This window comes from Protopterus annectens, chromosome 10.part0 (genome assembly GCF_019279795.1).
Source record: "Protopterus annectens isolate FY-2018-M chromosome 10.part0, PAN1.0, whole genome shotgun sequence".
In the NCBI taxonomy this organism is placed as follows: domain Eukaryota; kingdom Metazoa; phylum Chordata; order Ceratodontiformes; family Protopteridae; genus Protopterus; species Protopterus annectens.
This window is the reverse complement of record NC_056744.1, coordinates 286,619,311-286,637,271: the sequence shown is the minus strand read 5'-3', so window position 1 is coordinate 286,637,271 and position 17,961 is coordinate 286,619,311. Positions and strand designations below refer to the sequence as shown.

The 17,961-nt window shown below is 44.8% G+C and overlaps 1 protein-coding gene across 1 annotated transcript in view; it reads left to right on the top strand.

Moving 5' to 3' along the window:
• Window positions 1-17,961, top strand: part of TMEM104 (transmembrane protein 104) — a 1,389,603-nt gene that overhangs the window by 305,510 nt on the left and 1,066,132 nt on the right. The window lies entirely within an intron of this gene.

Below are 17,961 nucleotides of genomic sequence, written 5' to 3'. Positions count from 1 at the left end.
CTGTTTGGCACATTTCAGCAGGTTACAGAGAGACCTGATTAAGGAACTGTCAGACACCCTCTCAAGATCCATTTTTGAAGAAGTACAAGCATTTGTGACTTCTCAATTGGCTACCCTGCAATCAGTTTCCAACTCCTCCATGAGGCTCATTTCACATGTAGCAGAAGGAACCTCATGGGCAGCGGGTTCAGGCATTTCCATAAGGAGGCACACCTGGATGCTCTCATGATTTTGTAGAGCCTTTTACATCTTCGTTCATCAGTGCTGCTTTTGAAAACATGTCTTTGTTTAGTCTCATGGCAAAATCACGTTATTCAGGTGTTAGAAAGATGGAAAGCATACATTTTTCCACCCCTCAAAGATCCTTTCCAGGAATCAACAAGGTAGTGGAAAAATGTGGTTCAAGAAGTCCCAAGGACCTGTCCAGGACACACGTGGAGGAGGATCCCCCAGGGACAGAGAGGGGAACCCAAATGGTAGACACCACCCCTGTGGCTCCGGTGGCCTGCAAAATCAGAGCTCCAGAGATTTGTTCTTTGACAGATCCTTCTAGTGCTCCTAAAAGGAGGCCCAGTTACCTTTCTGTGCAGGCAATCGGGGGGTGGGGGGGTTGGTTATCCCTGCACTGTAGAGCCTGGCTAGAAATAACAAAAGATATTTGGGTGTGAAGGATCATTTCCAGAGGCTATATAATGCACTATCTGAAGTAGTTTACTTCATTTGCTCTTCAACTTGTGGGTTACGGATCTGTATCGGATCTGAGACTGCAGTTTCACCAGCATCTGATCCGAGCTCTAAGCGCCTTCCCTTACCCGTAATACTGCTCCATCTCCTTCCTTCCCCTAGATCTTATTTGCTGCAGCTTTTTCAAGAAGTGTGGTCTAGAGCTCCAGGCATAGGCACTTTTTTTCTGCTTTTTTGGGGTGTTAGAGTTGCTGTTAGTGTAGGTAGGTTTCTTCTGTCCTTTGCCTTCCCTCCCATTTGTCTCGTGTTGCATTTCCCATTTAAAGTAAGTTAGTTAGAAAGTTTGTTTGTAAGTAGAGCAGGTCTCATCTCCCTTCTCCCTCCTTGCTAGTTAGTAGTGTGTGAGTGTTGGGGTCGGGTAGTTTAACTTTTTTGGTACATCGTACCTTCTTGTTAGCATGGCAGATCAGCAGGCCACGGTGGTCTTTAGAAAGTGCACAGGATGTGGCCGTAAATTGTCCCCAGCTGATGGTCACATTCTTTGCGTTGTGTGTTTGGGGGCAGCCCTTCTTTACTTGGACTGCCCTATTTGTGCGGGGTTCAACCCCAAGGCCCTAAAGGATCGTAGGCCAAAATTGATCCTCAAGGGACTTCTCCCTGCTATGGAGATGGCTGCCTTTTCTTCTCCTGCAGTCACAGCTGTGACCGCCCCTACTACTTCTGCCGCTGTCTCTTCCTCTCCCTCCCAGGCCGGGACTCAACCTCCTGGACCGCTCCCTACCGGGCCAGGACTCAACCTTCTGGACACAGGCCTGTGGATAGGGAGTCAAAAAAAAGGAGCAAAGACAGAGAGAGAGGGACAAAGGGAGGAAGAGATCCCTGGACTGGTTGGATCTGGTGGGTCCTCCTCCTAAACAGCCAGGTTTTTCCAGGCCAGCTTCTCCTCGGCTCCGATCACTGAGATTTTCACCAGAGCTGGAGGACCTTAGACTTCTTTGTAGGGCCTCCGCAAATCGACACTCCCGGTCGGCATCAATGGAATCATCCCAGTCAACCAGAAGTTTATCTGAAGCGGACATGAACAAAATGATGCGAAGGTTTATTTTTTGGATCCAAGAGACCCCATAGTCAGGGGTCGGTGCCGATGGTACTGTGTACCTCAATGCTGGCCATTACCTTGACCGTGTTGGATCCGACTGGTTCGGACCCAAGCAGCTCTTGGATCCGAAGCCTGGGCATCTGATCCGAGGGATTGGGTTTTTCTCCTTTGGCTCTGATGCTGTCGGATCAAGGCCTACCCCTCTGTATATCGGCTCCATCTGGCTTGGCTCTGATCCCCATGCTGGATCTGGAAGAGCAGCTTCCTTGCCAGTTTCTCAGAAGGCTCGCTCTCCCTCTGCTTTTGACATGGTGGAAAGGGTTCTCTTCAGGGGATTGAGGCCCCTGGCCATCTCATCGGATTCCGCCCTGACTCCCTCTTCTCTGGGTATGTCTTCAGCCATTTTGCCCATGCAGGGACGGCCCATGCTCGATGTGCCCCAGATGGTTTCCCTCGGGGAACCACAGGTTGTTTGTTTGACCTCTCCGGAGAGTCCCACAAAAGAAATTCCTCGCAAGCAAATGTACAGAAGGAGGCATCTGGACTCCTCTCCAGCGTCCCTCACTGAGGATACCGATTTGGAGGAAGGGGAAGGTTCCCCCAGATCATCCCCCAATGATGTCTTCTTCAGAGACATTATGGAAATCCTGCGCCAGCGGGGCGGGGGGGGGGTTGGTCTGCCCCCATGCCTTGCTCAGATGAGTTGGTGCACCTGGAGGCCTTTGACATGGGCCCATCTACCTCCTGGGTGCCCCCCCCCGTGGATCCCTTGGTGGATCTTGTTATCACCAGGGCATGGAAGGAGCCAGACACCGTGGAGCCAATCCCCAGATGCCCTGATAAAATCCTGAGTCCTCCACTAGACAGACTGAGGTGGAACAAGGGGTCCCCAGTGGACGCCATAGTGGTAGTGACTGCCACTAATAAAGAACTAGCCCAGGAAATTTCTTCGGTCCATCCCCCCGACCAAAAGTCCAGGATGATGGATCGTAAGGGAAAGTGGACATATGCTTCAGCCACCTTTTCTATAAGGGCGCTGAATTATTTGACCCACGTAACTAGACTACAATGAGACCTAGTCAAGGAGTTCACTGAGTCGCCCCAGAGTCCATTTCACCAGAATATAAATGCACATTCTCCGTGCGAATTGCCACTCTTAAAGAGGTTACTAATATATCCATGCGCCTCCTCTCACATGCTACTGAAGAAGCAGCAAGGGCTGCCGGGTCAGGCATTGCCATGAGATGACACGCCTGGCTTACACTTTGCCAATTCACAGAACCCTTTAAGGCATCTTTTGCGAATGCCCCTTACGATGGTTCTTCCTTGTTTGGAAAGACAGTTCGTGAGACATTGGTCCAGAATGAGAAGGACGGGAAGACACTGTCTGCTGTCAGGATCCACTTCTCTAACCCCCAAAAATCCTTTTCTAGGAATCAGATGGGGCAAAAGAAGATGTGGTTCTGGAAGGCTCAGTATTCCCAGGACACTCAAGACTCACCTTCCCCTAGAGGCAGAGGGGGTCAGGACAGACGCCGGCCCAGAGGCGGGGGGGGGGGGTCCAATAAATTTTGGGTCTCAAGAACCATTCTCGGACAGGGCCGCACAGCAGCCCTGAGGGGTTGCTCGACTGCTGTACTTTGGAGGCAGTTGAGGGTCGCCTTTCTATGCCCCTGACAGCATGGGAGTCCATGTCATCAGACCGTTGGGTGCTTCAAATTATATCCAGAGGTTATACCATCCCCTTTCTGAATTCTCCCATTCCCCCAAAACACCTCCCGGACGTTCCACCCGTGCAAAGGGAGGCAGCAGTGCTCAAAATAAAAAAGCTGCTAAGGAAACGAGTCATCCAGCTCGTCCCCCTAGATCAGTTTTGATCAGAAGTCTATTCCACGTTCTTTTTGGTGCCAAAAAAGACAGGGGACCTAAGGCCTATCCAGGACCTTTCCACTCTAAACCTGTCAGTTGCCAAAGAGAAGTTCCGGATGGTCACTCTATAATCCATCCTGCCTTACCTGCAGGAGAATGACTGGATGTGCTCAGTAGATCTCCAGGATGCGTACTACCACATCAAAAATGCACAGATGGTCCAGGAGGTTCCTCTGCTTTGGGCTAGGGGCCAATCACCATCAATTTCGAGCCCTACCCTTCGGTCTCACCACAGCCCCCATGGTGTTTACCAAGGTCATGGCAATAATAGCGGCTCACCTGAGGCTTCAGGGGCTACAGGTCTACCTGTACCTGGACGATTGCCTCTTTGCCGCTCCCACCAGGCATTTACTTTGTCAGGCCAGAGGCTATTTCCTGAAATTGTCAGACTTGCTGGGCATTACAATCAAATATCCAAGTCTTCTCTAGATCCTGTTCAGGTCTTAGACTACATAGGAGCAAGAATCGATACTTTACAAACCAAAGTCTTTCTAAATCCAGAGAGAGTCCGAAACCTAAGACTTCATGTGTTCGTGATCCTTCATTCTTATCTTCCTCCAGCCGAAGTGGTTTTAAGAGCCCTAGATTCCATGGCAGCCACCATTACTCTTCTCCCCTGTGCTCATCTTCATATGCGGGTTCTGCAATGGACACTAACAGTCCAATGGTCTTTGTTGAATCTGCCGTTGACACATCCTATTCATATAAGCAACGTGTGCAGGAAGTCCCTCCTCTGGTGGATACGCTCCCTGGAGCTAGTCGAAGGACGAACATTTATTGCAGCCCCTCCCCAAGTCATGGTGACCATGGACACCTCCCAGTTAGAGTGGGGGGGGCATTGCTTGGGCAGGACAGTCCAAGGCACGTGGTCTATGAATGAGACCAAGTTGCATATCAATGTTATAGAGATGAGGGTCATCTTATTAGCGTTGCAGGCTCTTCATGCCTTTCTTCCTCTGGGAACTATTGCAATTCAGACAGATAGTATGTCATTGGTCTGGTACATCAACAAGCGGGGAGGAACCAGATCTTACTCCCTTTGTTGCGAGGCCATGAGAGTGCGGGAATGGGCGATCTCCACCAGCCATTTTCTGGTAGCATGCACATTTTTGATCGATCCAACATACTGGCGGACAAACTGAGCAGGACTATTCTAATGTATTACAAGTGGTCCCTGAATCCTTCTGTAGTGGATCAGATTTTCCTCGAGTGGAGTTGGCCTTGCTGTGATCTCTTTGCATCTCCTTCCAAAGCGAAGTGCAGTGAGTTCTTCGCTCTGATCCCCCCACAGGGGGTATCCCCCAGGGACGCTCTGGTCCATGCTTGGCCTCCCGGTCTTCTTTATGCTTATCCCCCTTTACCTCTCATGACAAAATTTCTCCAGACGGCTCGCCAATTGGGGAGCAGAGTCATCCTTATTGCCCCATTCTGGCCTTGCCAAATCTAGTTTCCCTGTCTTTGGTGTCTTCTGGTAGTTCCTCCTTGGATCCAATACTGGATCTCATTTCGCACCCCACAAGGGTCCCTCATCCAGACTTGGGCAGTCTGAAGCTCACTGCTTGGCTGCTCCAGTTCCCTTTATTGCGAGGACTGGTCTGCCTTCCCCAGTCAAGACTATTCTGGTGGCAGCTCAGAAATCGTCTACCAGAAAAATATACCATAGTAAATGGAAGTGTTTTTCTATCTGGGCTTCTCAGGGATTTAGATCCTTTTATGGCTCCCATTCCAGTGATCCTTTAGTTCTTGGCATACATTTTCCAACAGTTTGCCAGCTCATCTACAGTGAAACTTCAACTGGCGGTTATTTCCAATTTCCACGTAGGTGAGAATATGGCTTCTTTAGCTTCCTCCAGACTTTGCAAAACCTTTATTAAAGGTACCTTTCTTTTAAGGGGTTTATATCAGTCACTTGAAATGGCTGAATATCGAATACCAGATGTTCGAACTGTAAAGTTCAAACACTGGTAATCGCGAAGCCACGGCCCACTGAATTGTTTCCCAGGGAAAGAATTTGGTGGGCTGTTTCTGTAGCTTTGTGAGTTTCAGGACTGTGGTGGGAAGTTGCGGGTCGGGTTCAGGTTAGTGTGGATTGTGTGGATGTTAAGGTTAGAGTGCGGGTTAGGTGGGTGTGCGATAGTGATGGACCTTAGGGTTAAGGTAAGTGGATAGGTAGTAGTGTATGTACAGTTTAGTGTAGGATTAGATGTAGGATTTTGAGTGTGTGTGTGTGTGTGTGTGTGTGTGTGTGTGTGTGTGTGTGTGTGTGTGTGTGCGTGTGTGTGTGTATTGATGTTGTTTTGGTGTGTTTGTGTTGCATGTGTGTTTCTTGGAACATTGTTTTTTTTCCCCTGGGAAAAAAATCACTGTTTTAAGACTTCGATGTTTTTGCAGTACGTGGTTTGAAGTTTGAACATATGGTGTTCTAACTTCAGATGTTTCGATGAACTGATGTAGACCCTCTTTTAAGACCCCCGGTTAAGGATCCTGCCCCTCCTTGGGACCTTACCCTAGTTTTGCAAGATTTGGTTGCTCCGCCTTTTGAGCCTGCTGCTTCCATGGACTTGAAATTTTTAGCCTGGAAGACAATCTCTAGTGGCTACTACCTCGGCTAGGAGAGTGTCAGAACTCCAGGCATTATCTATTAAACCTCCATGTATGATTTTTCATAAAGACAGGGTTTCACTTAGTATAAATCCTTCCTTTCTGCCTAAGGTGGCCTCAGAAACAAATATCGATCAATCAATCAATTTACCTGTTTTATTTCCAAATTTTCAGAACATGGGAGAATATAAACTGCATTTGTTAGATGTACATAGACAGCTGCGTTTCTACTTATACAGGACTAAAGCCTATCGCAAGTCTGACCAGTTGTTTGTGTCTTTTGCTATGCACTTTTTGGGCAAATCGGTTTCTAAGGTAACTGTTGCCAGATGGATTTCCCTTTGCATTCTTCAAGTTTACAAAAACAAAGGTATGTCCCTTCCGGGAAGGATAAATGCCCATTCTTGCCAGGTCCATGGCTGTGTCAGCTGCATTTTGGTCCAAAGTGTCTTTGGACGATATTTGTTCGGCGGCTACTTGGTCCTCATCTCACATCTTCATTTCTCATTATAAATTGGACATGGTTTCCAAAGGGAGATCATCCTTTGGATTTGCGGTACTCTGAAATATCCTTCCATGAGGGCGTTTAGTAGCTGGGGACTCTCTCCCACAGGTTGAGGAGCAAATGAAGTAAACCACTTCAGATAAAGACATTATGTACTCACCATAACGTTCCATCTGAGTAGTTCTACTTCATTTGTTTTCAACCATCCCCCCTTCCTTCCCCTGACCTTAAGGTGTATTAATCTGGTAGGTAGGAGAGAGCACCTCTGCAGCTCTCCTGTTCTTAATGGTAGGTAGGTATATATATATATCTATAAAATAAAACTGTTGTGATAAGGTCTTATTGGGTTGGGCTTATGTGGATGGTGCAGCAAACTCGATCTGAGGGAAGGAAGAAGATTGAGGAGTATTATGGATAAGGGGAGGAGTTTGGGGCTTGGATCAGATGTTGGTGAAACTGCTCTCTCAGATCCGATACGGATCCGTAATCCACAGGTTGAAGACAAATGAAGTAGAACTACTCAGATGGAACGATATGATGAGTACACTTCTTTTTTTTTCCTTCGTCTCCTCACCTTCCAGAAGAATCTCCAAGGTCCCACCCATTCAGAGGGAATAGGCAGCAACTCGAGTACAAAAGCTACTAGAAAATAAGTCATCCAAGAGGTCCCCCCAGATCTGATAGAATCTGGAACTTACTCAAGATTTTTTTTAGTGCCAAAGAAAACAGGGGAGTGTAGATCAATTTTGGATCTCAGCAGATTGAATAAGTCAGTTTGAAGCACCAAGTTCCAGATGGTCATGGTTCAGTCCATTCTTCCCTTTTTGGGAAAAAATAACTGGATGTGCTCACTAGACCTTCAGGATGAGTACTGTCGCATAAAGCTGAACAGGTGATCGAGAACGTTATTACGCCTCCAGCTGGGACCCAGTTATTATCAGTTCAGATTTATGGCCTTTGGTATTACCACAGCCCCCAGGGTGTTAACCAAGTGTATGGCAGTAATAGCAGCTCACTTGAGACTGCAGGAATTCCGGGTGTTTCCATATCTAGATGACTGGCTCGTTTCTGCCCTGACCTGGCATCAACTGTTAAAGGCAAGGGACCAGGTTCTCCAGACATGCTGCCTTCTGGGGATAACCATAAACTACGAAAAATCTCATCTAGAACTGACTCAAAGTTTAGAATTCCTAGGAGCAGTACTCAACACAAGATCAACCATAGCTTCACCCCCAAAGCCCCCGCTCCAGAGTTCAGACAATAAGATTGCAGGTCAAAAAGATAATCTGCAGTACCAAGATTTAAGCCTTCTTCATCCTTCAAGCTCTGAGATCTGTGACAGTGGCAATAACGCTATTACCATCGACCATATTTTACATGAGAATTCTTCAATGGATGCTAACCATGCAATGGTTGATATTTTGTCAACCCATGTCGACTACTACTGTATGAATCACTTGCATACGCAAGAGAGATCTCTTGTGATGGATTAAATCAGATCAAGTTCTGCAAGGCTGTGCATTCATTTCCCCTCAGCCCAAGGCCATAACAAGCATGGATGCTTCCCATTTGGGGAGGGAGGGGGCACTTTCTGGGGAAAACAGTCCAAGGCACTAGGTCCTCCAAAGAGGCCAACTTGTATATCAATGTCCTAGAGATGAGAGCAGTGCTTTTAGCACTGCAGGCCCTTCAGGATGCTCTCTCTTCAGGGATGATTGCAGTTCAAACGGACAATATGTCAGTAGTTTGGTACATCAACAAACAAGGAGGGACCAGATCTTACACCCTGTGTCAAGAAGAACGCAGGTTGTGGCAATGGGGGATCAAATCCAGCAGCTTTCTTATAGCAATTCATATTCCCGGGAAGTCCACATAATAGCAGACAAACTGAGCAGGTGCACTCTTTTACCTCATGAGTGGTCTGTCAGCAAGAAAGTGACGAAAAAGATTTTCCACCAGTGGGCCAGCTTTGCTGTGATCTTTTTGCATCTCCTCTAAACAACAAATGCAGCAGCTACTTTGCACTAATCCTCCCACAGGGGGAATCACTGAGGGATGCTGTACCAACTGGACCCCCGGTCTACTATATGCCTATTCCACTAATTCCAAAATTTCTACAGAAAGCTACCATGTTGAAGAGCAGTCATCCTCATTGCTCCTTACTGGCCTCTCCAGATTTGGTTCCCCTTCCTTTGGCCTCACTTCCTTCTCGAACCTTGGATTCTGAATCCGACTCCGGCCTTCCTGTCTCACCCGAAAGGAATAATCCATCCAGATATACCAAATCACAGCCTGACTGTCTGGCTTCTCCAGTTTCATTAATAGCCAGACAGCCTATGCTGTCTTTCCCTGTCTGACATGCTTTTATCTTCCCATAAACCTTCTATGCATGAACTCTACTCCAATAAATGGAGAGAGTTTGTATACTGGGCACATCAAAATAATGTTTACCCCTTTTCAGCTCCCATATGTAACATCCTTGAATTTTTAGCTGTATTTTTTAAAGAAGGAGTTAGTTCCTTGACAGTTAAGGTCCAGTTAGCAATTTTCACATTGGATTTGAAGGTTATTCTGTTGCCTCTCATAAGCTCTGCAAAGCCTTTTTGTGAGGCGCTCTTCTTTTAAGGCCTCCTTTTAAGACCCTACTCCCCCATGGGACCTGAATTTGGTACTGCAAGCTCTTACCCAAATCCCCTTTGAACCACCCACTAAGTGTGATCTTAAATATCTTTCCTGGAAGATGATTTTTCTAGTAGCAATTACTTCTGCCAGAAGAATTTTAGAGATCCAAGCTTTGTCTTCAAAACCACCGTATGTGATCTTTCACAAGGACAGAGTCACATTGTGAACCAATGCTTCTTTTCTCCCTAAGGTGGTGTCAGAGGCTAATATCAATCAATCCATTAATTTGCCGGTTGAGTATATGTTACATTTATTTTATGTTCAGAGACAGTTATGTTTTTACCTATATAGAACAAAAGACATCAGGAAAATGGATCAATTATTTGTTTCATGTTCAGAAATAAAATTAGGGAAACCAGTTGCCAAAGTAACTTTAGCCAGATCGTTAACTGATTGATTGTCTTTCCTTCATTTATAACAAATTGGGCAATACCTTATTGAAACTGTTATGGGCTCATTCAACTAGAACCATAGCAACTTCTTCAGTGTTCCATTCTAGAGCGTCCACTGATATTTATGCTGCAGCAACTTGGGCTAGTCTCCATACTGTTGTTAATCATTGCAAATTGGATTTGGTCTCCATAGGTAGGATATCATTTGGTTCAGTGGTGTTCACGAATATCCTTCCTTGGGTCCACCTGGGATTCCAGGTAGCTGGGGAACTGTGTACCATAGGTTGAGGAAAGAATGAAAATTGACATCATCAGGTAAAGAAGTTATGTACTAACCATAGCGTTCCGTCTGTTTTGTCCATTTTCATTCTTCCTCAACTCTCCTCCCACCAATTCCTTACCTTAGAAAACTACTGAAAAAGCGAGTGGTTAAAGGATGACACTTCCCTGATATTGAGCTCCAGATATAGTCCTTTTCTATATGACTGCAAATATTTCTTTCTGCTATTTTTAGCAGACAAGATCTGAGGTACTCTGGGTTGAGGAGAAGCTCGAGAGTTTTTTGGTTGCCATGAGCTTTTCTAATGGCTGAGTCAGATCCGAGGGATTGGATCTGATCCCATAGATTGAGAAAGAATGAAAATGGACAACACAGATGAAACGTTATGGTGAATACATAACTTCTTTTTTTCCTAGAAATGTCATTGGTAAAGCATAATTCCATTTTTCCATCCATGTTTTGACTTTATAAACTGCTTCTGAATTAAAATTTTGTAGCATAGTCTTGCATTCGTAAATATGTACACACACACACACACACACACACATATATATATATATATATATATATATATATATATATATATGTTTTTTTTTATTTAACATGTTTGTATCTGTAAATATGTTTTGTTCATTGCTTATGTGATCTTATTCACCCGTGCTGTGCCTGCAAATGGTCTGTTGAGATCAGTGCACTACTGTAGTAAGCAAATATAAATTAATAAGCAAATAATAAATAGACTTGGACCCAAAGATTTAAGGGCTATACTGTCTGTTTAGGCAGCTGTATAATGTCCTAAATAGTACCATTTGTTCGGTGTCTACTCTTCCTCTAACTACTTCCTTCTGCTACAGGCAGCAGCCCTCCTGGCTCAGTCATTGACATCAGCGAAACCAGTGCATGGTGTAGCACTATTCACCCCTTTGGGAATGTGTTAATTTGATGTCCTTCAAGGATGCATCTGCAGTCCTTACAAATGGGTTGTCCTGTCGTCAGGCAGCCCTTCGGTCGGCCGGATTCCAAAGTCTGGGTCTGGCCTCGGCTGGTGTCGCACTTCACCCGACGTCATAGCTGCAGTTCTTCGGGTATAAAGGCATCAGCCGACGCCATTTTCCCCAGTCTTTCTTGCCGCGTGGTGCCCGAAGCAGAAGCTGTTCGCAAGTGCCGGTCGGTCAGATCCAGAGATTACTACTACCGAATACTACTTCGAAGACTTCTAAAAAGCTAAGTACCCTGTTGGGGACTCTTTCTTGCCTCAGCCGATGTCAGAAAAAGTGAATAACTGTTTAACTTGTGGGAAACAAATACCTCATAAAGATTTCCACTCTTACTGCTTACCTTGTTTAGGCCCAGACCACGACGTAGCAGCTTGTTAGCCTGTGCTTCTTTCAACCGATGGATGCTTAGACGTCGGTCGGAGTTTGCTGAACAGTTTTTCGGCTCAGATTTTGCGTACATAATGCCGTTGGATCCTCCGACTTCACAAGTTGTTAAGAAACGCAAAGAAAAGGACCGACACTCGTGGTCCGCGGTTTCGGCCGAAACCGCGGTTAAGCAAACCGCGAGTGTCTTGGTTTCGGCCGAAACCGAGCAAACGGTTCTATCTTCAGCCGAATCCATGACTACTACCGAGGCCCCTTCTAACCTGGTTGAATCGGCCTCTGAAATTCAACCCGCTACTGTGGTTTCACAAGAATTATCGGACACCATCCCTTTGGATGTTTCAACCCCTGCACGTGGTGCTGCTAGGCCGCCTGCAGCCATGTCCATAAAGGCCTTTGCCAGGGCTAAAGCAGCCAAAACTTCTAAGTCTGTGCCTGTTAAGCCCCCCTCTCACAGGCCCAGTTCCAGTTCCCAAATGCTCTCTCTGGCAGAGGATCTCATCTCTTTAATAAGGGGATCCCAATCTCATCCAGACAGGGCCTCTCAACCTCCTCCAGAAAAGAGACCTAGAGCAGAGCCCCCTGAGCCAGTGTCCTCAGATGATTCTTCTGATGATACAGACAATACAGACCATCCAGAGGATCCTTTTTCTACTTATGAAGACTCCGATGCAGAGGAATCGATTCCTTCTGCCTCTCCACCAGAGGAATTTTCCTTTGGGGAAACCTTACATGCCATGAAAGAGCATTTCCAATGGCAGGGACGAGATTTCTCAGATTCAAGGAAAAGGCTTAGGACCTTTTTGCATTTACCACAACATAGGCCTTTAGCTATACCTCCAGTTCTTCCTGTTGTAGATGATGCATTTAATGATGCTTGCACTGCTCCTGATACTTTGCCTCCAGCCCCTGCTAAGCCCGATAGGTTCTACAGGGTCCCGGACACACATCACCATTTATACAAGGCTCCTTTTGCAGATCCCGAGACTATCTCCCAGGGGCCTAAGGCAGTAGCTTCGACCTCAGTTAAAAACCCTCTCCCTTCTGAAAGGGAATCCAGGTCCTTAGAGAGATGGGGTAAAAAAGTATACACCTCTGCTACTCTCTCAGCTAGGGCATTGAACTGTCAGTTTCATATGATCCAATACCAGGAGTTTATGCTTGATCAGTTAACTAAGAAACTGCTCTCTGATGATTCTTTAGATAAGAAATATGTTCTAGAAATGGTGCATAACATTCAGCAGGTTAGTAACCATTCTTTAAAATGTGGCTATGATGCACTGGAGGCTTCCTTTAGATCAGCCATGACTGGCACAGTTATAAGAAGGCATGCATGGTTGAAAGAACAGGTCTTGCCGGATCATGTTAAGGCAAAACTATTAGATGCTCCTATGGATAAGGTCAGTTTATTTGGTTCGCCTGCTCAACAGGTACTGAAGAAAATGGAAGAGAAGGCAAAATCTGTACAAACAGTGAAAGATTTCTTACAGGTTCAGCCTCCAAGGTTTAGCAGGAACTGGCCTTCCAAAAATTGGTCCTTTCCAGACTCCTCTAAAACTCAGAGAGGCAGGAATAGGCGTTCAAGAGGCAGAAATCAATCCAGAGGAGGTGCCTACAGGGGACGCCAGTGGCAAGGTAACAACCAGCGAGGCACAGACACAACTACAACCACTGCAACAGGACAATCACAGTGACTTGGCTCTGGCACCGCCTACCAGGGAACAAATAGCAGCACCCTTAGGCGGAAAGTTAGCTTTATTTTCAAAAAACTGGCACTACATCACAAGAGGATTTTGCAAACTATAGACCAAGGCTACAGGTTTCATTTCCATACTTTACCAGGAAAAAGAGGAATGCCAAACCTACCACCAAATCAAAAGACAGAAGCTCTAAAACAAATAGCTCAATTAGCAAAGATGAGAGCTGTGGAAAGGGTACCATCTATGGAACAAGGAAAGGGATTTTACTCCAGACTATTCCTGGTACCAAGAAAAGAGAAAAATTGGAGGCCTATTCTCGACCTGTCCACTTTAAACACATTCATCATTGTTCCAAAATTCAAAATGCTGACCCTACAGCAACTTCTTCCCATGCTGGGCAAGGAGTATTGGCTGGTGACTCTAGATCTCAAGGAGGCATACCTGCACGTCCCCATACGACCAAATTGCAGAAGATACCTCAGATTTCTTGCAGGATCAGAGCATTATCAATTCTCAGCATTGCCCTTTGTCTTATCTACTGCGCCCAGAGTGTTCATGAAATGCCTGGCATCAGTAATCGCTCACTGCAGGCTTCAGGGAATCCAAATATATCCATACCTGGACGACTGCCTGATACAAGCGGACAACAAAAACAAGCTAACAGAATACTTACAAAGAGTCATTTGCTTACTGGAAGCCCTGGGATATACAGTCAATATAATAAAATCAAGACTGATACCATCCCAAAGAATAACCTTCTTAGGTGCAGAATTGGACACAGTAAAACAGATGGCATTCCTAACTGCAGAAAAACAAGAACAACTTCCTCTCTACTTCTTGGCATTAACAAAGCAGAACAAACTAACAGCAAGGAAAGTACTGCAGGCCTTGGGCTTCATGGCATCCTGCATAATCCTGGTCCCTCATGCCAGACTGCATATGAGAAAGCTACAGTGGTACCTGAAGAATTTATGGTCTCAACACAGGCACAGCCTAGAAACCGAAATACCACTAATCCCATGCCTGAAACAAGAGTTCCTATGGTGGGCTCAGGCATGCCAGTCAAACCCAGGTTTGCCCTTCCACAGCATTCAACCAAGCCAAACCATCACAACGGACGCCTCAGACCTCGGTTGGGGGGCCCACATGCTGGACAAGTGCATACAAGGCTTATGGACTCCAGATCAGCTGCACCTGCACATAAATCAAAAGGAAATGCTGGCAGTAAAACTAGCAATCCAGAATTTCAGACCATTCCTCCAAGAAGGGCAGTTGATGATAAGGACAGACAACACCACAGTCATTTGGTACATCAACAAACAGGGAGGCACTCATTCATACCCTCTATGCCGGATGGCACTGGACCTATGGAATATGGCTCTGAGCTACAACATTCAGTTACAAGCAATTTTTGTACCGAAAAGAAAACATCCTAGCAGACATATTAAGCAGAACTACCTCGGATGCTCACGAATGGATGCTACACCCGACATCTTCAAGGTCATCACAAAGAAATGGGGACTGCCACAAATAGACCTATTCGCATCCCCACTCAATCACCAGCTCAAGAAATTCTGCACAAGGACGTACCACCCACTTGCTTGGAAGGTGGACTCTCTATCCTTCAGTTGGAAAGGCCTGACAGCATATGCATTCCCACCTCTTCCTTTGATGCACAAGGTGCTATTGAAAATCAAAGAGGACCGCCCAAGGATCATTCTGATAGCTCCAGACTGGCCAAGACAACATTGGTACCCATTACTGAGGAGCATGTCTCGGGGAAAATGTGGACACTACCCTGATTCCTTTGCTGTTAACTCAGAGCTGCTACAACACCCTGCATCCAAACCTGAAAACTCTGCAGCTGACTGCCTGGAACATTACATAAGAGCAACTAACCCAGATTTATCCCAAAGGGTTAAAGACATTATCCTTGAGGCCCGCAGACCCTCAACAAGAAGGAACTATGCAGGAAAATGGAAAAGGTTTCTCATTTGGAGTACTGAAAGGGGAAAAGATGTGTCAAAGGTAGACATTGCCAACATCCTGGAGTATTTGGCAGAGCTTTTCCATACAGGCCTGTCCTATTCCTCCATCAAGATACATGCATCAGCTATTTCTGCAGAATACAGCTTGATCCCCTGTCTTCTCAAGATCCTCTACTCAGGCAGTTTCTGAGAGGAATTAAAATGTAAAACCTCCTAGGAAACCACCATTACCAGCATGGGACTTGAACTTTGTGCTAGAAAAATTGACACTCCTCTTTCGAACCAGCAGCAACAGCAGATCTTCAACACCTATCCTGGAAAACTGCTTTTCTGCTGGCAATTACCTCAGCAAGAAGGGTTTCTGAGCTACAGGCTTTAATGGCAGTACAACCCTTCCTAATCTTCCATCAAGATAGTGTCCATGAGAACAAATCCTACATTTATGCCTAAGGTGGTATCCAGAGTGTCTTTAAACCAGGCTATCCACCTACCTACCTTCTTCCCCAATCCACAGAACAGGGGAAAGACTGCTGCATACTTGGATGTACATAGACAGTTGCTACTACCTGGACAGAACCAAGGGCAATAGAAAAACTGACCAGCTTCTGGTAGCATATGCAACAGGAAGGGAAGGAAAAGCAATTTCAAAACAGACAATCTCCAAGTGGATAGGAAATTGCATCAGATTCTGTTACTCCTACCATGGAAAGCAAACTCCACAGAACATAAGGCCTCATTCTACAAGGGCTACAGCCACTACCACAGCTTTCTTACGAGGAGTGGCTACCAAGGACATTATAGAGGCTGCTACTTGGACCTCCGTGCATACATTTGCCAAGCATTATAACTTACCTTTATACTCTAGATCCCGAGCAGGGTTTGCCACTGCTGTTTTGCAAGGGATCCTAACTACACCATAATTTCTTCTTCCTCCTCCCTAGTTTGGCTATGGTATTCTACCCATTTGTAAGGACTGCAGATGCATCCTTGAAGGACATAGTACAGTTTTGTACCTACCATAAATGTAGATGTCCGAACAGGAATGCATCTGCAGTCAGGATTACTCACCCTCCTTCCCTCTGTGGTATTCCTAGGGTATTTGCCCATCTAATAGCTAGCTGGGGATCTCTTTTGGTGTATTTGTTTGTATATATGTACATACATGCTTATTTTTTGTGTTTGCCTTCTACTATTTGGAAACATTGGCATTTATCCAAAATTTAGCTATCCAAGAGGGCAACTGGCATCTGGGGCAAGAAACACTGAGGAAAATGGCGTCGGCTGATGCCTTTATACCCGAAGAACTGCAGCTATGACGTCGGGTGAAGTGCGACACCAGCCGAGGCCAGACCCAGACTTTGGAATCCGGCCGACCGAAGGGCTGCCTGATGACAGGACAACCCATTTGTAAGGACTGCAGATGCATTCCTGTTCGGACATCTACATTTATGGTAGGTGCAAAACTGTACTTTCCATCACCATCACATTATTGACATACTTTCTGACATCACTCTTCACATTTCAGCAGTATTTATCTGTAATATGTAAAACTAATCAGGGAAGTACAGTAAGTAAGAGAATACATCCATTTTATACTCGATCTGAAAGAGCAGTTTGTAACACTAAAAATTAACATATGTTTGCATTGACAGTGCTTTTCAGAATATACATCTATACAGAATATAGCATATCAGAGCATATCAGAACAGGGTCAAGGGCAAATAAATACATGTTGATGTATATTAGAAAGCCAATTATTTTGTATGTGCTTAACAAACAATTGTGATACAGAAGAAGTAACCCTGGTTGCCTTTTAACTTGGCATTCATTCCCATAATGGTTTATCATGCTTATTGCACTTTTTCCTTCTTTAGCAATTACTCTTGGTTTGAGTATAAAAGCAAATACTGAACACTAGGGTAAATGTTATTTGGAGTTTAATATATCATAAGTACATTCAGCAATAAGTCAGTAAATATAAAACAATTAATTATTCACCTTCCCTTTTCAGGTACAGGCATTTTAATAGAAGTTTTCTGAAAGTGAATGTCTTATCATTAATAGTAGATTAATTACTTTAATCTTTACTTTCTTTCTATGGAAACAATGCCTAATTTAAATAAAAAAATTGCTGTTTTATATGGTGCACTAAATTACTTATCTTTTTTTAATTTGAAGCTTTTACTCATAACTTAATGTGGTGCAGTGCAATATTTTCACATTCTTATTTTTCATGTGAAATTATTCCATCGTCTTAATTTAAAACTTTTACTCATATATTCATATCAGAATAGGCTACAGTGTAATATTTTGACACTTCTGTTTTTCATATGAAAATATTATAGAGACGTTCTATTTTAAAAATGAAATACCTGTAATGTTGGCCTCACTTTCTGTATGCATTTAGTAAAAAATGAATCATAACAGGTTCTGTATAACGTTGATAGCAAAGCATAGCAAGGCAGGTACAGATACCATATTGGTGCATGTAGGTTGACATAGACTTCTGGATGTGTGACGAAAACAGTTATGCTGTGTCACGTAAATGTTCATGCTCATTGCACAAGCAACATAGAAAGATATAAAAAAAGGTTTTCATTTTAAAGTGTGTGTGTGTTTCTGTCTGTAATATTGTGTACATCATATAAAATAAAATCAGCCCATTCTCATCTGTTAAACAGCAGTTCATCTAAACTTTTCAGTACCTGTAGTTACTACA